This window comes from Haliotis rubra, unplaced genomic scaffold (genome assembly GCF_003918875.1).
Source record: "Haliotis rubra isolate DU_JTF1 unplaced genomic scaffold, ASM391887v1 Scf1930, whole genome shotgun sequence".
In the NCBI taxonomy this organism is placed as follows: Eukaryota; Metazoa; Mollusca; class Gastropoda; order Lepetellida; family Haliotidae; genus Haliotis; species Haliotis rubra.
Window position 1 is genome coordinate 10,868 of NW_025765926.1, and position 22,449 is coordinate 33,316.

General features: G+C 38.5%; 1 long non-coding RNA gene across 1 annotated transcript; it reads left to right on the forward strand.

Annotated features, from left to right (window-relative positions):
* Positions 1 to 920: 920 nt before the first annotated feature.
* On the forward strand, positions 921 to 21,596 carry LOC124274694. Its single transcript, XR_006898001.1, has 3 exons — positions 921 to 932; positions 16,620 to 16,623; positions 21,482 to 21,596. It is a non-coding gene; the product is annotated as an uncharacterized LOC124274694 (long non-coding RNA).
* The last annotated feature ends 853 nt before the right edge of the window (positions 21,597 to 22,449 follow it).

A 22,449-nucleotide genomic window follows, 5' to 3' on the forward strand; every position in this document is an offset into this window, starting at 1 on the left:
CACGATATCGACAGACAAATACCGTTAGTGACAGACATCGATCTTGGCAATCAAGGACGACGACTGGGTCACAACACCGTTTCATCAAAACGACCGTGTTACGAAACTGTGGTCAAGGTACCTCTCAAATTGGAGATGGGCTTCACAGAACTACAGACCCTTGAAGATCCGGGTTAGAATTGGTCTTCAGTAACCCATGCTTGTCGTAAAATGCGACTAGCGGAATCTGGAGGTCAGACTCACTGACTTGGTTGACAAATGTCATCGTATCCCAATTGCGTAGATCGATGTTCATTCTGTTGATCATTGGATGTTTTGGTCCAGACTTGATCATCGCCTTATGGCTGGAATATTGCTGAGTGCGGCGTAAAAATATAGAATCTTGCCCAAGTGTCTTCTGATATCAAATATCTCAACACGAGTTGATTAAATATTCGAATCTTGCCGAGGATCAACGAGTGTTGATATATTCGATATCAGAAGACACGAGATATCAAGATATCCACCGACCACTCTCAACAAACTTGGCAGATGCCCTGCAGGAAGAATGGGATTGAATGAACCAACTTGACATTTGGCGTTAGGAGTATGCCTCATCGAATCCGGGATTGTCCTGAAATTAGGGACGGATTCATCCGATATGAACTAGTTTGACATTACATGTAACTGACGTGATGGACAGTATAGGCGTTTTGGAAAATCCTCTTGTACCCCNTGTTGAAGCCATTTATGTTTTCCCGTATATGCACACACAAAAATAACGATGAAAATTATTGTTACTTATAAAACGACATCTGAGAAACATCTGTGTCGGTCAACAGAAAAAGAGACAGCAAGATATCTGTAGAAAGCATTTTACGGTTTGCAGGCAGGCCCTGCCGATCTCAGTGATACCTCTCTATGGGAGATCCTGCGAGCCTTGTCCCCCAACAGTTCGTTACCTACATCGTTTCTTCCGGCGATGTTACGTAATCTTCCCCTTCAGACAGTGGACGAGATACGTTTCGTGTCAGTAAGTATTCATATATCACACGGTGATTACATTTCTAGGCTTCCGTGCCTCGGGTTTCACGATTGTGAATGAGTGAGTGAGTGAGCGAGTATGGTTATACGCCGCTTTTAGCAACATTCCAGCAATATCACGCGGGAGACATCAGAAATGGGCTTCACACATTGTACCCATGTAGGCAATCGAACCCGGGTCTTCGGAGTAACAAGCGAACGCTCTAACCACAAGGCTACCCCACCGCCCCTTCACGACTGGGGGTTTCACAATATCTGCGCAGTCTGGTTCCCGGCGTCTGTTGCGCTAACGCTTCGACACTGAACCGAACCGAATCCCTTACCCAGTTGTCAGCTTGTTTACCCAGTTGTCAACTTGTTACTGTTGCCAAAGCCATACAAAATAACGGATGGGTATACATGATATATCAAAAGTCTAATAAAATCTAAGGTAGGTAAACAATAATTAAAATATATTTATCCCAATACCAAACCCGAATTTTGACCCGTTCGGGTCACCATATGGTGCAAGGGAGACAACTCTATTTGATTGAAGGAAAACAGGCTATGAAACCGTTTACGATTACTAGCGCTGATATGGAATTATTTCGATTGGATTATAATTAGTGTTGTAGGGATGTTGACAGTGACACATGCAGTCTACTGTCTATGTTGCCTCGTCGGTATTGTTTGTCACCAGCTCCTTTTATAAATAAAGTTCCAAGAATGCCGTGATTTCTTTTGTAAATTCCATACATTTTATAAACCCCAAAACTTACTTCTACTGTGTTCTGACATTTGGCTGAATACACTATAGAACTTCCTAACATTTGTCTTATCTAACTTTCAGAGATGAATGCAGAGAGCCGTGTTGGTGTTCCAACACAAGGTGCGTGCCAACACGCTACATCCGGGTGTGGGTGTGGTCATGGTGTGTTGGCACCAACCTCCCTTTTGGTTACAGGGCTGGCCTAAACTGGCGCTGGCTGTGGCTGCCACAAGACTGTGAGTGTCGAGAGCTCAGTCTCTTAAGCGCGGTTGTAAAAAAAACACTAAAATAAAGTCTTGACAAGAAGGTAAAGGAGCGTTGTTTTTTATATGAATTCCTTGTTGTCCAAAGTTTCGCATTTCGTTACGCGGAGGCATCCCGTATACGACTCAATTCTGCGACGATGTGTCCAAATCCGCAATTTGACCTGAATGTGATCTAGGTTTGGCAAAATAAGAAATCTCAAGACAGACACTTAACTAGGAATACACAATACCATTTTGGCTGTGATCAAGGGTAACAATATTATATTTGGGATAACACCTTCTCAGTAAAGTACAAATTCTAGTACACTTGTTTGGTTGGGTCCCATCCAGGGTTCGAACCAACGCTCTCAGAGTCCTGCATCTAATCGCCTGCACACAATACTGTGGAAGACCCTTTTCCTAAGTGAGTTAGATCGCTGATCTTGTGATTGGGCGCCAGACTCTTAGAGTGTGAATTCGAATCCAGGATGAACTTTACTGGAAATGTGTAATCTAAAATGGAACATGTGTTAGAGTGTTTGTTGAACACTATTCAAATATTGACGACTTCCATGTGTGTGTATCGTGCCTCGCTACAGACACTTGTCACATGCTCGATTGTAGCTCAAAGTTGTCAAATCTAGACAGCAAACTCATCAATTCTTTAAACGCCAAATACAGCAGAACTTTTACACGTTGTCGAAACATTCTCGTGTAGAAACTGCTGGCGAAGACACAGGGTACTCCTGAAAACATCACTGACGTTATCAATAGACGGACCGATCCACTCCCGGCCGATAAGCCCCGCCCACTTCGGTGTTGACGTTGGGTTGGGTGGCTTGGGGAGGGGCAACCACTGACTAATCACAATGGCGTCACCGCCGGCGAAACGTACGTCATTGCGAACGTTGTGGATGAATTCTGCTCGTGGTACTTTGGTATCCGTCGTTTGTGAATGATATTTAAAGAGAAAAGTTATACGTATGTCATTTTTAACATATTTTAGTTGTCAGATTGCAATTGGCGAGTGAAAATTAGTTACATGCCCGATGTAAAATCGTCTCTGACAGCTGCTGACAGTAGGAAGCGTATTTTCTTTCCAACCAATTAATCTATCTGGCAATTCACGCCCGTCAAAGATATTAGCAGTGGGAGGGTAACTGAATTTTGTTGTTGGGGTTTTTCCAAAATTCCCATCATAATTTTATAAAACCGTGAACACAACCACATGTATTTGATTGATGGCCAATAGGATTTTGCATGCCATAGCTTATAACATAACAATTTCTCTCTTGGAAGCGAGGTGTGTATCAATATAATACTACTTACAATATTATTGTCACTTCGACCACAACCTCGCTTCTGAGGAAGACATCGTTATGTTACAATTTGTGTCATGCAAAATCCTTTTGGTCATCAATCGTATACATATTTTACTACAGCTAGTAAGTAGTTTTGATTCTTTAACTTCCGTGAAGTGATCTGAACACAAGTAAGATATCGTTCCAGGCTTCCACAACGCTCGCTTCGCACTCACAAATATAACCGATTTAGCACGAACTGCGGGGTCCGGTGGAAATCTATGCATGGTGACACCATCGCCCGACCTCTAGGAGCAATTGACGGCAACGCAACTATTCGGCATGTCTTCGTTGACGTCGAGAAATCAGCAAAATGACGAGCTTGTTACACACTTTACGTACAACTAACTGAAAATCCTTCCTCACATAACGTCACTTCCTGTTCACTACAGTGCTCTGTCGACAGAGTTACGTAACCTCTCTGTGGTTTCGTTCGCGGGCGAGAGTGAAGCAGACGACTTTGGGGCAACTTTTAATCGATCGGTATTAATTAACCACAAGTTTTTATGAATGAATTTGGTGTACCGCTGAAGACTAACCACATGTCTTTCATATGTAATGGTTAAAAGAGTACAAAAACAAAAGTTTATTCGTTCTTTAACTTTATGTACAGGTATGTCACAGCACCAGAACACATAGAAGATCCAAGATACAGTCTGCACCTGTACACTGATCCATCTTCCAGAAATAGGAAACCAGTGAATGTTGAAATAACTTGGATGAGTTACGATACAAGCAATCACTTTTTAGAATTATCTTATTAGTAAATATATTATTTAAAATAAACATCTAAAAGCAGGAGCCAACAAACTAAGTTAATACCAAGTGACTGTCCTGCCATGATATGTATAGTATTTGTTTGCCTAGTTCTGCCCTAAAATCATATGAATCTGATATGTCAATCAATTAAATACTTATTTATAACTGATTAGATTATTATTAATGTTATTACCCTTCCACATGTACTCAAAGAAAGCATGATTCTTAAAACATACCTTGCTATCATTTCCAGTGACTTAATCAAAATGACAGCTGTAATATTACTCCTAAAATGTACCAATATATGTGAATACTTTAGAAGACAGACAGACAGACATTTTATTCAGTAATAGGCCACTGGCCCAAAATACATTCATAAATATGATAAGATGTTACATGCGTTTTACCAGGAGACTATATAACGTTGTAGATTATCCCTGGTTTTACATAAAACATCAGAATCTCTTATTTTCCCAACATTATATAAAAATAGGCACAAATTATTTATAACATTTATGTTTGTTGAAGTCATTATGTTTATAAAACTGTGTTGTGAAATAGGATGTTTCAAATATTTACCAAAAACTTATTCCTTATATCTAAGTAGGCTTTACAATAAAGTAAAACATGTATTTCATCTTCAATTAAATTAAGATTATTTTTGTATCAAAAGGACAGAATCTTGAATAATAAGGGACATTGTTATATCTACCGGTCTCAGAACTAAGTTTAAATTTACCGCATCTAAATTTTGTTAAACAATTTCTTAAATATGGGGCAATACCTAAACTGAGATAAGTTTCAACATTTTGAATACTTTATGTTGAAACAAAACTTCAAATACTGTTCTGATAATTAAGAAATACACTTTATATCACTCCATCCAATACTCCAGAATGTCGCTATTCTTCTCCACACATAGCTTTCGTATTCGATCCACATGGAGGAAGGTAATTCAATTCAAGGTCCCATGCATCTCTTAATAAAAATTCTGAAATATTTAAAGCATGGTTTTATCGGCACTCATATGAATTAATTTTGATATTTTGATATTGCATAATAGGCAGCTGCTGACACTGACTATATTTCCACATAATAAAAATATTACTCCTCGAATATTTTGGTCGACCCTAACCGAAATCAGATCGCTGTCAGATTTGTTTACATTGAGTCACGGCTCTCTCGCCTGTCTCATTTGAGCTTTATGGCCTACCAGCGGTGTGCTGTTAGGCCGTTTTAGAAATATACCAGCAATTTCACGACGAGGACACCAGGACGAGGACTTACACACTGTACCCATTTGAGGAATCGAACACGGGTCTTTGGCGTGAAGAGTAAACACTTTAACCACTAGGCTACACCACCGTCCCTTATAGACAGTGAATGTACGCGACAAAACCCTTGCCATGATTATACGGAATTTCTCCTAAAGGACAAGTCAATTGTACAGTTACGTAAGTTTTCTGTAAACTGCATCCCATGGCTTGTCATTAAATATATACTGTTCTATTCATCTGAAACACATAACTTCCATCGTTTGAAACAAGAGATAAACATTAGGGTATAGGAGCTGTAGGTGGTTGTATCGTACTGGTTTAATGGTAACAAGATATTTGATAATCAACCCATGAAGCAAACGACATGACGGGCCAGAGGTGCATGCACTCAGGACTACTAAACACATTTTACTGCCCAAAGTTACAAAACTACATACCCTTGGCCCTGGTTTAGACGTGTTACTGTACTCAGTTACAGAACTTCAGACCTGGTAAAGTAGGCGTGTTACTGTACTCGGTTACAGATCTTCAGACCTGGGACCTGGTATGGGTGTGTTACTGTACTCAGTTACAGATCTTCAGACCTGGTAACGACGTGTTATTGTACTCAGTTACAGAACTTCAGACCTGGTATAGTAGGCGTGTTACTGTACTCAGTTACAGAACTTCAGACCTGGTATAGTATGCGTGTTGACCTGGGCCCACTTGCACAGAGCAATCTTAGTTACAATCAATCTTAGGGCCTTACAATCAACTTTACAATCACCATACAATTGCCCTAATCCACTTGCACAAAGCCGATCTTAGCGCGATTGTAAGACGGCATGGATTTAAGATCGCGATCTTAGCTAAGATCGCACTCTTCAACGGTGGAGGTGCGAATTTCTTAAACTCGACTCCTGTCTACAGTTGTCTGCAAGTGCGCATAGCATACTGCGCAAATAGAGAGTGATACTGGTCCCTGCACACAATACATACCTCCCTCAATCGCACTTTGCAGAATTTTCATGACAAACATTCCAAGAAATCTTCGAAGGAAACGATTACGTGGACGATAGCATATATTTTTCTACATTTTAACTGTCTTGATTTATGAATTGAGAATGTGATATTTCAACCACGGAAATACCTACCCATGTTTTATGAAAATATTGAACTGCGAAAAAATACATTCATAAATTTGGGTCTAGATTTAGTGACTTAATAATTATGAAAATTATAATAATATATCTAATATCGACAATATTTACTTATGATATAACACCTAAATGCATGATTTGCCACTGGTTGTCAATGAGACATTGTTTAATGCACAGCTGTTTTTTTTCCTTTTTTTTTTTTGTGTGTGTAAAATCAAAAATATACCCTAGAAGTATTGGTTTTCTCACAATATAACCAGAAAATGTAATATGGCTACAGAAGTGTTGTAAAGAATTCATGACAGGGAAATACGAATATCAAATAATTTATCGAGAGAGCAGTTGTTAAATACTCATTCACAGTATATTAATGATATGACCCTATTGCGTTGATAAATATTTTTCTAAAAGTGAAATTAAAATTGAATCTTGATTTTGCACGTTAACTTGATTACTTTAATGATTAACTAAGACAAAATCACTCCATCACCGAAAAGAAAATATCTTGAGCTCTGCGATTGGGCATGACAGACTCTACGGCAACGGCATAAGCCAGGGGAAACCACTCCCATCTTGCCCATAAACTAAAATTATCTGCTCTTGAGTTAATGAAAAGGTCACGGCCATTGTTAATCGCACGCGGACACCATTTGCTAGTATCCTTCCTTGATTATCAAAAAGGTATGTTGTTTCACACTTATTCCAACATTGAATCGGTTGGGAATAGTACTTTGTGATATCGACTCGATAGTTCTGTGGTTCACTACAGCAAATAACAATGTATCCGACGTTAAATCGGTTGTGCATTCTCCGTGTTGTTGAAGTGTCGAGGCGAATCATACAGTACAGTTTTATGCAATATAAAAGCACGCTATCTCCAAACGTAAAGCTGATTATTTGCGTGAAACTTGAACACCATTTTGTCACAGACTACAATGATCTTAGCTCCTTACAATTGGTCCGGACCAATTGTAAGTTTCGATTGTAACTTACAACGATCTTAGCCTACAATCGCTTTGTGCAAGTCGATGGCGATTGTAGCCGAAGCCTAAGATCGCGATCTTAAGGATTTACAATAATTGTAGCGCTAAGATCGTTCTGTGCAAGTGGGCCCGTTGCTGACAAAGCAGCCTTTCTTACCGACGCACATCTTCCACCAGGTTGGTACGATGTGCCGAGAAGAATGGTAATGTTGGACCAAGTAGCAAGGCGGCCCTCTTGTTCATCTCAGATTCCCGTTCATGCTATTGGTGAGTCCACACTGTTACGTCACATCTTTTTTGACAGACAGTGTTTTTAATGCTCTGTCTCTTCGCTGCATTTTCCGGTTCATGACTTCTTGGTCAGGGGCTCCTTTCACGAAGCAACCTCTACTAAGGATAACCTTAACTCCCATTCTTTAACATTGCACTAAGGTTACCTTAATGACTTACGATCACCTTAGTGCTTTGTGAAAGGAGGCCCTGGTTTGCTTAAACCCGTAGTCGCAGAAATTCTGCAGAAAGGTGTCATACAATAGATACCTTTCCCTGCTTATTGTGTTAGTGGCTGCCGTTAGGGCAGAACATACTTAATCATGCTACTCTAACGATAGGAGTTAAGACTTTGATCACCAGTCGAGTTGAGAAATATCACCAGCTTCACCTTATTACTCTCTCAGTTGTTTTCACGTAATTTCACCTAAAGACAAGTTTTGCTTGCAAATAAGCTTTTCGATCAGGGTTTCAAATCAAAGACTTAGTTAGGACATTTCAGAAGTTTTAACGTAGACCTTTCAAATGAATGCACTTATCAATAGAGTCAAAGTAGAAACTTCTGTAAACAAAGTGTCAAGTCACACCCTGTTCGTTCACAACCGTCAAGCAACGCCTCCTCATGAACTGTCAGATGCGTGTAAACACATTATTGGGGAGTCGGCGCCATTGTTCCTGCAAAGCAGCATCAAGATCCTGCAAATTCTGGGGTTGGTTCCTGGGAGTGCGCAGACCTCTAACAAGAGCATCCCAGATGTGCTCGATTGGATTGAGATCAGGTGACCTTGAGGGCCAGTCAAGAACGTTGATTCCAGCGTTCTGCAGGTAATTCCAGGTCAAGATGGTTGTATGGGGTCTGGCATCGTCATGTTGAAGATGCAGACCTGGACCATGTGCGGCCATGACTGGAATAAGTTCGGGGGCTATCACCTGGTCGCGGTAACCTGCAGCAGTAAGGTTCCCACGGATAACCAGAAGTCGGGAGCGGGCAATCCCACAGGAAGCACCCAAAACCATGACCTTTCGCCCCGAAATATGTCAACTTCCTGAAAACAACACTGAGCCTAACGTTTACGTCGTCGCCTACACACTCTCATCCTACCATCAGCGAATCTGAGGGTAAATCTTGATCCATCACTGACGACAAATCGAGGTGTCGTCGGGTCTACAGCAAACGCTGACATCCATGTAATGGTGTCAAAATGGTTCCTCGATATGGTCGTCGAACACGAAGGTGAGCAGATCGCAGCCGGTTCTGGATGGTTTGTAGCAACAATCGACCCTAAACAGCTCATTTCTGGTTCCTGCAGACGTCAAAAACGGTTATTTGGTGACGTAACACGTTTTAGCACTGTTGTAAGGTGCACGATTATTGGATTCGCTTCATTGTGCTGTGACATTTTTCTTGAGTCGATAATTGGGGATTAATATTATGATACCCGGAAACTGTATGCCATGACAAATAATATTTTAATTTACAAATATAGTTATTATTTTTATTTGGACTCATTTAATTACTTAAATGCTTTTGCTAGAGGCTCAGTAAATTTGATGATTCCGTGTTGTTGCTTCGCAGCTACGTAGATCGATGCTCATGACATTAATCATGGGATTATCTGGTCCAGTCTCGACCGTTTAGGAGTAGGGTCAAATGTTACGTCGCACGTGGTATTTTGCGATATAGCTATCTACAAATCGCCGGATTGTCTGGTCCAGACTTGATTATTTACAGACCGCCGCCATATAACTGGAATATTGCTGAATACGGCGTAAAACTAAACTCACTCACTCACTACAAATCACCGTCGTGTAGCTCGAATACTACAGTGTGCAACACGTACCCAACGAACAAGGAATCATAAAGGCCGGGTGGGACAACTTAGGAATGGCCAGCGAGTCCTAACTTGACGCATAGAAGGAAGCGAGCTTCAAAGACATAATTTATTTCATTGGAAAGATCTCGAGAAGATGTACCCAAAAAGTTCATGTGCCAGTGCGCTCACGTGTTCATAAGCTCACAAATTGGCTCTGAAAATGCATTTCTGCAGAAATTTCCGGCAGAATTTATTTTTTCCGCAGAAATTTCTGGCAGAATTTATTTTACCACAGAATTTTCTGGCAGAAATATTTTTCCCGCAGAAATTTCTGGTAGAATTTTTATTTCACTACCAGAATTATCTTAATTGAAAATATTAGACACCATTTTAGGATACTCAATATGGACTTTCTTTAAATGATGTTATTTTCTCCTGTAAACAACTTCAAGTGGGAGGGATAATGGTTCCCAGAAGTAGATCGCCGCACAAATCTTACAAGGCATTTTTAACATCTTATCAAGACGAAATGAAAATAAAAATAATATGGTGATTTCTTTATACATCCTTTATTCACGTTCTGTATTACATGAGTTTCACTGGACAAAGTTACAGTCATTTCATCTCTGACATGAGCCCTGTTGTCTTTGAGTGCCAAATGTTTCAGAGATAGATCCTCTAGGAGAAATGTGTGTACAATATATATATAAATAAATGTCAGGGTTGAGATTGCGATCTGATCGGATATTCTACCTTCGCAGTCTTTACCAGTATCCTACTAGTAGAGATTGAAATCGGATCCTACCTGTCAGATCCGATTCTACCAGTACAATTTCAATTCAACTGGTAGAAACTCTGATTGTTCTGTAGGCAAACAACACTTTATTTGCTGAACAATAATATTCATTTGTTATGCATGTTATTTAAAATATGAAAATGTAAAGAAATTCAAATAATTCCATATCAATGTATCTCACTTTAATACAAATTGCATTAATTGATAATGTCCTAATCATGACCATTTTGTTGATACAAACTATGGTTCAACATTCACATATGAAAAAATCATATGTAGGATCAGAATGGAGCTTCCACTGGTAGAGATCGTAATTGCATAGGTTATTCTATATAATAAGTTTCTACCAGTACAGACTCCGCTTGCAATCTCTACCCAGGCATATATATCATCTCTCTATATATACATTGTATATATACTGTATAGTTTAGTTGAATGAATTCATGTATTCAAGTCATTGAAGGCTTAATATTAGCATATATTCTGAACAACATGAAAAACACACTCAGTCTTTATTTATAAATATAAATGCATTCAATATGTTTGGACACATACTAGATACATAAAAACAATATTTGATCATTTATATATTCCTAGAAATGTCACCAGCAACACGCTTAACATGACCAGCGTACCGAGCTGAGATGCCTAAGCGACAATGTATCACTGTTCAAAGTGACAATACCCGAGAAAATCTAATTGTTTTCACACCTGACAATTGGTTGTTTATGGGGCTGTCCCTATAACCGGCCACCGTCCCGGTTCGGTTGTCCCTGGTGGCCACAGCAATTAACGATTGCGTAATCCAGAGAGCGGCCACTCAGGGAAAACACCAAAACAATGTCGGGCGGTGCCGCATGGACAATACACGTCTTTTGGGTTCTATCCAGTACGTTTTGTCTGTTCAGTTAAACACCAGATGATGATATTTTGTTGATTGTAGGAAGACATTAACAGAGAACTTTGTAATGAAACATACATTGGGCCCGCACATTTAAGTTTCATATCTTTAAAGTTATAACTTTATAAATATTCTCTTTCATGTAATCAAAATACTTTTTTTCTAAACGATGCATAGTTTGATAGTTTATCCATGTATATTGTGGTATTACACAGATATGATATAAAGCAGCATGCGCAAATATATTTAAGTCATATGACTGCACCCCCAAGTACTTACAAAGTCGTATCGGAAATATTTATTGTCCTGCAGCAACAACAGGTGTGCATTGTCTGCCGAACTCAAATAACAATATAAACCCGCATACCATGCAGATTTTATGTGGTACAGGAAAAGGTAGGCAACGGCTCAGTGTCTAGTGTTGTCACAAAAAATTTTCACATGACTGAAATAACTAAGATACGAAAAAAAGAATTATATGCATGAATGGGAGGATGGGTGATTTACGATAAGGGTTACTATAATTCATTGCAACTGACAAATCTCAATTAGAGGGGGTAATCATAATTATCAAAGGAGCAGGTGCCCACTCTTTGCACAGATCAGACTTTACAGGGATTAAGTAAAGCAACATGTAGGCATGCATCAAAGGGATTAACAGCAAGAACTATATAACATGTCATGTATTCAACAACAACTATAGAATAGTGGTAATAAAGCAGTGACAACAGGAGGAAGTCAAATGTCCAAGAGGTAGAAAATATACATGGCTGGAATGCTCTGCTAAGTTGTTGCTATCAGTTCATTGTATGCAGATGGGATGAGATATCCTTCATCTTTGTTAATGGAGGGTTTTGTGTCCGTGGATTTGAACTGCTTAATCCATGTTGATGTATATATAAGTCTGCTACAGCTCCTCAGTCTCACTTGACAACGGTATAAGAATCTATACTGAAACGCCGCATCCTATATAATAAAGACGTTGTCATCCATGAAGCGAAAATGTGTTGAAAGAACGATATGAATGTAAGTCACTGACGTGAGGCTCTAAAATCAAATGGTGGTGTGCAAATCATATGCGTTTAATTCGTGATTGGAATATTTTTTTTTATTGTATGTTTCCTTTCACACTCGTATTACGGTGGGCAGACAATAAGCCCACTGGGATAAAAAGCCCTCGGACAAAACCCCTAGGCTAAATGCCCCAGGACAAAAGCCCTTGCAAATTTCAACCCATAGGATAAAACACCCTCGGTGTATATTTTGAGTTGACAGGTGATAACATGATGTTTTCTAAGCAATTCCTCCACTGCTGATAGTTGTTACAGGCTCCTCAGTGACGATGTTGTTATTTAAACAATGGAATGAAGTCTGCTAAATGTTGTTTCAGAGAACTGGCTTAAATTGGTCACTTCCTCTTATGTTTGATTTCGTTGGGCAGGTACTCATTGTGGTATGTCAATGAACATGGTGTTTATTAAGATGGTCTATTAAGATGGTCAGCGCTATTATTATTTAAATGAATTGCTGATTTCCTGCTACCTTCTTTAATGTTTGGAATCCAGCGGCCGGCTATTGGTGACGGTGTTCCCAGCACTCGCTTTTGACTGGTATAGGACACAATATTAGACTGGTATGAACTGTAGCACAAGTATCAACTGCACAACTGCATTATGTGCATGTCGATTTACATTTGTGAAGTATGTGCTATTCCCTCGCGTAATGGGTTTCCGTGGTATTAAGAAATTTACGACTATGAATATGATCGCTCATATTGCAAAGTCATATAAACATAATATAGTGTTAGACGACATACCTTTGTATCATTTAATGTCAATAAAACACTTTTTGTCATTCTGAAGTTCATTGTTGTCCGTATCGGACGACAGGCGGCCATTGTGCACAACTTGGTGACGTCGTATGTTTCCGTGGTATTTCCTTCAGATCAAATTGCGCACAGCACATGTCACAATCTTACACATTGTCAACAGCCGATCCGAGAGTGTCAATGTAGGTTTACAGTAATATCGAAGTTGTTAAATTGTAATACAGTAAACGATTTTGTAGAATTAACACAATAGTCACATTTCTTCAGCATAAATAGACATAAAGTTGCATTAGGTTTAATAGTAGATGACTGTACGTACGCAAATTGATGAAAGTCTGAACATATTTTGCTCAGAGCTGTGCCGATCAACTGATGAACGTAAACAATCGATAGGTGGCGCGATTTGGCGAGTGGCTCGTGAGAAATTATGTCATTAGAAAATACCACGGAAACCTAAGTACCACGGAATCATATGACGGCATGGTTACATATGCTATTTAATGTTATATTATATTGTATTGATGTGGGAATGAAAAAAAGATTTGTTGGTATTCTATTACATCTCTTCATTGAGGACCTTTGAGGGCTTTTGTCATGGAGGCATTTAGCCTAGGGGTGTTTTGTCTGAGGGTGTTATGTCTTTGTGGGCCTATTGTCCTACCACCCGTATTACAACACAAATCATAAAATAGATAAGATCTATATTATGATCTCGGTAGCAACAGCATGGAGAGTGTTGTTCAGTGACAAAACAATGTGAAAATACATCGAGGACACTTACGCAATGGATTGATAATATATCTAAACGATATCAAATACAGAACATCATATAACATATAGTGTAGTAGTTATGTACTAAGCATGTGTTTCAAGAGGAGGTGCTGCTTAAAAACTAAATCCATGTCTACATCTATTAGCCATTGTCAGACAGGCTTTGTCGCCACTGTAGTAGTCAGGCTGTCGAAGACGAAGTCCATTTCTTAGTTAGCTGTCCTTATTATTCTGATCTTCGGTATGATCTGTTTAGAAAAACTAGTATCTTTTACCCACATTTTGCTCAGTTATCAAACACTGAACAAGCTACACTCCTCTTACAAACAGAAATTATTGTTAATCCACTGGCCGCTTTAGTTAGCCGTATGTACCGGCGTAAGCTATCATCCCTATAAATTTCTTTCTTTTTCCTTGGGTCTTTCATATGAGTGATACTCCTTAATGTTTTAATCTTATATTTTATACATTTTATGCACATATTGTCTAGTGTGTCTCATTGGCCATCTGGCCTGGTGTCTGTATTTTTCTATGTCTTTTTACCGTTGCCATTTTTTGACATGTACATTCACGTGACACAAAAATAAACTATTTTGTCTTGCCTGTCTATAAATATTTTAACTACCAGTCCTACGTTCTTTGAAATATATTTGGACTTTGGACCGTAGCCTGGGATGTTGATACGCTTTACAACAGATTACGTGAACACCCAGTGGGGCGTGGAGGGAGGTGTGGGTGGTCGTGTACACCATTGTGTTTGTTTTGCAACGCCAATAACCTTTCTCAAAAAAGATGTGCAAAAATGGTGTGTGTATGGTGTAGTGTGCAGATTAGCCAAGAAGAACGCGTTGTTCATCCTGCAAGACCGTTCAGGCAGACGGTGAAAATATCTCTATTCGTTAAGTCGGCAAATCACAGATACATGTTATTGTGAGTACTTGATAACTGAAGCAACGTTTCTGTGTAGGTTCTCACACCATGTTCAAGCTAACGGTGACAAAAACCAAGTGATTAGAATGATCGAATGCTGTGACAAACATCGTGTACTTGAAAAACAAGGGGTAGATAATTGGACGAGGCCAGGTGGGAAGTAAGAACAATAAATAGCACAGCCATGAAGCCGATAAGCAGGACGGATTAAGTTGTAAAAACAGTCATAAAAAAACGGGTGCTGATTGATAAAGTCTATAGCGTGGTCAGCCATTCGTAGGCTATGGTATGTAGTACCCTTCGTCAGTAACTACATTCGCAGCGCTCGTCACACGTTGCTTTATGCAATGAACAAGAAGTTGCTATTAACAAAATGATTAAGAAGCCGCATGCTAGAATGCCAATGAAACATACAATCATAATTGCTGTTCATAACGTTGTTGTATAATATGTATATATATACAAGCTACTTTAACCGACCTTGTACACCTGAAACATAGTGTATCGAATATATGTAACACAGAACTGAACCAAAACATATAATGTATTGTCTAGTGTCATGATGATATGAATTGTTGAAATTCCTCAAACCGGTCTTGGGGGTAATAACAGAAGTGTATATAGTTTTAGTTTCCTGATCATGAATCAGTTATTGTCATTCTGATGCAAATACCCCAAGCCCAACAAGATCAGATCCAGATCAGTTGATCACACTGATTGCTAATTACCTAAAATAAACAAGAAGTGGCCCACACGCAGGTGTCTCATAAATTATCTGATACAGGTGAAAGGACGGTCAAATACACACTCTCCCAAATAATGAGTCATTACGAGTATTTACACAGGATGGTATTTGTTGGGATAGTTTATTACTACTGTCTAGAACACATGTTTTCTACCCGCATTACGTTATTACACAAACTTTTCACAACATAATGCAGGATTTGAAGAAGTGAAACATTTCAAGTTTTATACAATATGTATATACATGCATCCCTGTCTCAATTCACAACATAATAATATTGTAATCAGAACCCTTGACCTGAACACTCACCACTTGCCTACTACCTATGGAAGATTCGTTCTGTTAGTTCATTCCCGGGAAGACGACAACTGTGATGTTTGAAACAACAAATCAGTGGAGCATGCAAGGATTTTCAAGTCGACTGTCTCTGGAGAACAACGGAGGTTCTGTGTGATTTTAAGTACATGGATGATTCTAAATTGTTAACCGGTAAATAAATGAAATACTCCCTCGAACCATTATTTACACCCCTTAAAATACATATGACATTTTTATCCGTGACCATTTTATCGATAACAAATAATTTATATACATTTGAATGTCATTATTCAACTGTAGAAATATATAGTTTAAGTGCAGTTCTTATCTAGGCACATCCATGATATCCGCGATGCAGCATTGCGTTTGTGACTCACTCTAAACATGTATCCATCTATACAGAGATACCTTCCTCCACGTGAGGTTGGAATGAACTTGTACTCTAACTGCTGATTTGCCATTTCGAAAGTAATGCATTGGATTGCGCGGATAAGCAGGAAATATACCCATAATAATTAGTGAGTAAATATCAACAAATAATTAGTGAATTAAAATCAGTGTCAAAGGCAATCAGTAGTAGTGAATCAATGTCAATCAGTTAGTCATTTTTTTAAATAAATCAATGTCAATTAATAAGCAGTGAGCTGAAATCATGTTCATATTACAATGTGAGTTGATATCATGAAAATGAACACCGATTTCGTTATGCAGTTCAGTTTATAGTATAACCCACCTCACTAATCCATTAAAACAACATGAGTCTACCTCGGCGAAACATTAACACTGTAATACCAAATGTCGTCTTAAGGGGAAGACACCTAATCCTGATTCGATTATTGTAAGACTGTTTGAAAAATAGCTTCATTGTGGTTTCTAGAGTACACATCTGCCATATACAATGCAGTGTTCCATTGTACAGTTCAGTGACTATACAAACAATAGAGATACATAAACCATACCAAAGGGACAACGGCACTCATGTGAGAGATGAAATGAATGCAACTTAGCCCAATGAAACTCATGTAATACAGAGTGTGAATAAACGATGTATAAAGAAATAATCAAATTATTTTTATTTTCATTTCGTCTTGATAATATGTTAAAACATGCCTTGTAAGATTTGTGCGGCGATCTACTTCTGGGAACCATTTCCCCTCCCACTTGAAGTTGTTTACAAGAGAAAACAACATCATTTGAAGAAAGTCCATACTGAATTATCCAAAGATGGTGTCTAATATTTTCAATTAAGATAATTCTGGTAGTGAAATAAAAAATTCTGCCAGAAATTTCTGCGGTAAAAAAAAAATTCTGCCAGAAATTTCTGCGGAAAAAATAAATTCTGCCAGAAATTTCTGCAGAAATGCATTTTCAGAGCCAATTTGTGAGCATATGAACACGTGAGCGCACTGGCACATGAACTTTTTGGGTTCATCTCCTCGAGATCTTTTCAATGATATAAATAATGTCTTTGTAGCTCGCTTCCTTCTGTGTGTCAAGTTAGGACTCGCTGGCCATTCCTAAGTTGTCCCACCCGGCCATAGATTATTGTCTATTTCACCACCCGTTCTTCTTACCGAGTCACTTTCTCAGTTCGATACTTAAAAGCAATGTCATTATTTAGCGTTGACAGAATTTCTAACTGTGATCAGGGAGACTATCCCTGGTTAATATAGAACAAACTTTATGGATAACAACTTCTTTTCATTCAAGCTTCATCAGCCTTCTGCCTAGCCAGTTATGTTAATTATCTTGTTTTCTTTGTTACATTGTTACATCCAGTATATATACACTTCCCCTTCTTCATGTCCCATTATGCTTGATAACGGTACAAGAATCTGTATCGAAACGTCGCACTCACGAATAAAAAAGAAGTTGTTATCCATAAAGTTTGTTCTATATTGTACTTCCCAACTTCTAAAATGCCACTCAAAGAAGTTATCCCTGGTTACATACACAGGAGCTACGAGTTGGGACAAAAACCGGGATAGTATAACGGTTCACACATACGTAAGAAAGGTACACAGAATGCGTTCAGTGAGCCAGCGTTCCGATTAGAGGCTTACAAAGAGAAACGTGACTGTGTACCCAATCAGGAAGTTTGCCCACCCGGAACCGAAACTCACATCGTTGATTGGTTGCAGACAGAGCTGATTTAGACACGAATATCAACATGCTTCAGCGGTTGTCCTTGCCTCACCGGTGGGTCTAAATATGTTAATATTCTAATAAATTACTTAAAAAATCGCCTCTTTTCCCCAACTAACTTGTTTTATAGTCACTATATGTCTTGTGCCCCACAGGGGCGCCCAAATAGGAATCGGGTCTCTTTGAGCTGACAACAGCGGTTTAGTTCAAATTTCATAAATATAGAATGTTACGTGCTATGAAAACAAAAGTAAAGGTATTCTCAGTGTTGTTGTTTTGAGGTTTTTTTGTTTGTTTTATCACTTCACATTTCTTTGTAAGAGCAAGACTGCATATGGTGTATGCATGACAATACACCAATTAGTGGACAAATATGCTACATCAACTCTGTGTGCGTGTGTATGGGAGGGGGCGTGCGTGCATGCATTCAATGGTACCTGGTCCAACCAATTTGCCAGGTTACTTATCACTGAGTACATTGCACCATGATTAGCTGATGTTGACTCATAATAATGATTTATAAGAGTCCTGAGAAAGGTTGATTCAAGACAGGCAGTCAACCTGAGCTGATTGTAGGTCGGTATACATATTAGGCTATTGACTCATGCACAACCCGGGTGGAGCGAGATGCACGTCAGAGGCTGTAACAAAGCCATTGACTGAATCCCCATCCAATCAAAATTCTCATACTGGCTGCAACGAATTGTTGTACATGCGCAGACGAATGGTATTCCGGGTCGGTGTGGTGACGTCTCAATGAGAAAATTGTTCGTTCTGTTCTTGAAGTTGAAAATGACGCCATTAAACATTTCTATTTAACACCTTACACACTCCTAATAGTACTAAGTGTAAGCAGGCTTCTTTCGGAAAGTGGCCGCTTTCAATTTCAAAACTATGGACGACTTAGGTGAACCTGTGTTGATCAAGGTGCATCCCAAATTATCATGGTTGACTTTCAACACATACTTCGTATTTCGGTTGAACTAAGTTTTTCTCACCTACACATTGACTGTAATACAATTAAGTGATATAATGGCGTTATTGTTGTTAATCGAATTTTATATCCAAACAATCAGAACGCTACCGCTCCCACTGAAAACATCATTGATGGGTTCGTGGAAGTTTGCAGGGTCTCAGGTACCCTTCTCCGCCTGGTCACATTTTCAAATGCAGTGATTTATTTGAAAGGCCATGGATATGATTAATTTTTAGATGACTCAAGATATTGTCAGTGCTGACACTGTTATGGAGATGCTTCACATTATCTTTTAATGATTCCCTCAGGTTACGGTTATTAGATGTAATTGTTACTAGCAGCCAGAAATATTTTATCTCATAAAATAGGTAGAGGTCGAAGGTACCTGATGCACTAGTTATACGCCAGTATTCATAACATTTAATAGGTTTTATCATTGGGTAAACATGCAAAGCAAAGAAAGTATCATTCGAGAGTACTTGAATCCTTAGCAAAACTAAGCCGTCTTTTGTTTAAAACATATAATAGCAAATTCACCTCTATATTTTATACGGGTCAGAAATATGGGGTTTCAGTCATGAGGAGTGAGTATGGTTTTACGAAGCTTTTAACAATATTCCAGCAAGATCACGGCGGGGGACACCAGAAATGGGCTTCACACATTGTACTCGTGGACGACTTAGGTGGGGACTCGAACCCGGGTCTTCAGCGTGAAAAGCGAACGCTTTAACCACTAGGCTACCTCAGTCCTGAAATTTGAACATAGGACTGCTTGTAAACGATATTAGTGTAATACATTTTGCAATACCAGATGTCTTCAAAATATTATAATAATATGTATGCTACTCCAGACGATCCAAAATAGTAAAAATAATTCGGCTTCAAAAAGTACATTCATCCTACAGTTGACAGGGTTTGGCATGTATCCAGCGCCTTGAGCATGCACTAGTGCGTGGATATGTGCGCTATATAAATATCCAATAACAATAATAAATAATGTATCGATGTCATCGCGAATATCCATATTACAAATGATTTTCTATGTACATCAACATCTTCGTAAGACCAAGACTGGTGTGCAGATCAGAAAGCTCAAAATCATACAATCATTTTTGGTCAGGAGAAATACATAACTTATTTAACATACAAGAAATCTAGACGTGTTGGACTAAAATACGGTGTAGTTCCCATCATCTTCGGACCGAATCTGGTAGACACAAAATGGAACCCTGAGGCAGCGGCTTTACAAAATTATACAAATATAATTATTCTGAAGATGATTACCATTATTCTAACATGTAAATGTTACCAGCTTCTGAGGGCAAAATATACACGAACATATTATGATTCCCAATAAGGCAAACATTATCGTTTAAATGTCACCTGTCCATCAACTACATTTAACTTTACAACAGACAGACAGACAGATTTATTTCGTAGAGTGGCCATGAGGCCAATAGTACAGTCACATTATTACATCATGTTCTTTGGAGCGCAGGCATGAGAAGTACACTGGCATTTATAAGTATCATAAAACGTTAGGGATTTTGTTTACAAATATGGCTAGGCGTAAAGTAACATTTGCATTTTGGGTGTTAAGTAAATTTACAAACTTCTGCATGTTGGGATTTACACAATAATATTGTGGTATATACCTGATTCGTAAATAAGAAAAACAGGACATTGTAATAGAACATGGTACTCGTCCTGGACAATATTGACGCAATGAGCGCACATGGCAGAACTGATATCTTCATCTTTGGATCTTCTATAGGTTTGTACATTGAGTTTATTGATGCCACATCTAAATTTGGTAAAGAGATCTGCGGAGTTGCATAGAGGATAATACTTCTAAATATGTTTCATGGACAATGTCATTTTTAAATAGTGAATATGCATACAAATATTTGGAGCTTGCAATATCGGATGACCATTCTTGGTAATATATATCTCTACAGCGTTGTTTGAATAGCTTTAAGAACATATTAGGATCTACTTTACAACACCTGTCTGTGTTCATTGTAAAAGCTACATACACATCTTTGTTAAATAAATGTGATCCGTGAACACCCACTGTTTATTTTGCATTCGTATCATGGGCCTTTGCCCGACAACACACTCGAATAAAGAAGTATAAGGTATAATAGTATTTTATAGATGCACACACACACACACACATCCCTTACACACACACACACACTTTGTAATCAATATTTACATAATCGTTCTGTGTATGTGTAGCAGAATGTAAATATTGTGTATTTTAAACCTAAGTATATAATTTAGTTAAGCAATATAACAACCCTTTGAATTAACACAGCACTCTACTAATCCCTTGGTTAAGTTATGTAAGCCTGCATTGGGTTCTATTTTACTTCAGACTCCTGGCCCAGCCACGGCTTGGCCAGTGATTGATTGCTATTGTTTCTAGAGCATGTGACCAGATCTGGAGTTTTCCTGGTCACTGCTACAATTTCAACTCTCTTGACTGCAACAATTCCAACTCTCTCACCTTTATCACAGCACTGCACTTATTGGGGTAAGTTACTTTGGATGTCTTTGTATGTATATTATCATAAGGAGGTTAGGATATGATGTTTTAGTCTAGTTAATTTATCATTTTAATAATATGTCTGAAATATATTATGTGCTGTAATATCATCTACATGATGATATGATGTAAATATTCTATATGCTTAATATCATGACACACTGTTATTTATTCACTTGACTCTGAAGATTGTATCTGAAGATTGGCGGAAATGTACTAATACAGTCCGTGTTAGTAAACAGTAAGCTTTGTGATGTTGACATCAGTTGTACGGAATACATATTCCTTGGTTGACTAGTCTGCGACTTGGTAAAAGTATTTGCAGCTCTTCTGTATCTCCTGCTGCCATAATACTTAGCTAGCATATGCTGTCATCTCTCACGTGAGATTAATTAGTTTGCATTAGTTAGTTTAGATTAGTTGGTTTAGATCAATTAGTTTAGATTAATTAGTTTAGATCACTTAGTTTAGATTAATTAGTTAACATACTCGTTAGTGTCAGTTTCCCTGATTAGTTCCCGATTGTCATAATTTGTATATTTTGTCACGTAAACTTATTCTTGTTTAGTTTACGGTGGTTTAATCCATCTTATTAATCGAATTTGGTATTAAGCGTTAATCTGGCATAATCCATAAAAGTGTTTATTGCCGAGTAAGTTGATATCTTAACTTTGTTGATTTCTGGGTAAGTATGTACTTTCCTAACCTCCTTTATATCCAGTAGTGGTTAGTATTACACGGGTTTGTTTGGTAAGGTACAGCACCACACATCTTGGTTCTCCTGTCCCATCTCTGTCCTTTGGTCTCTATGTATTTGGGGTAGAACCATATATTTGTGGCATAAATTGTGGGTTAACAACTTTGTTCAC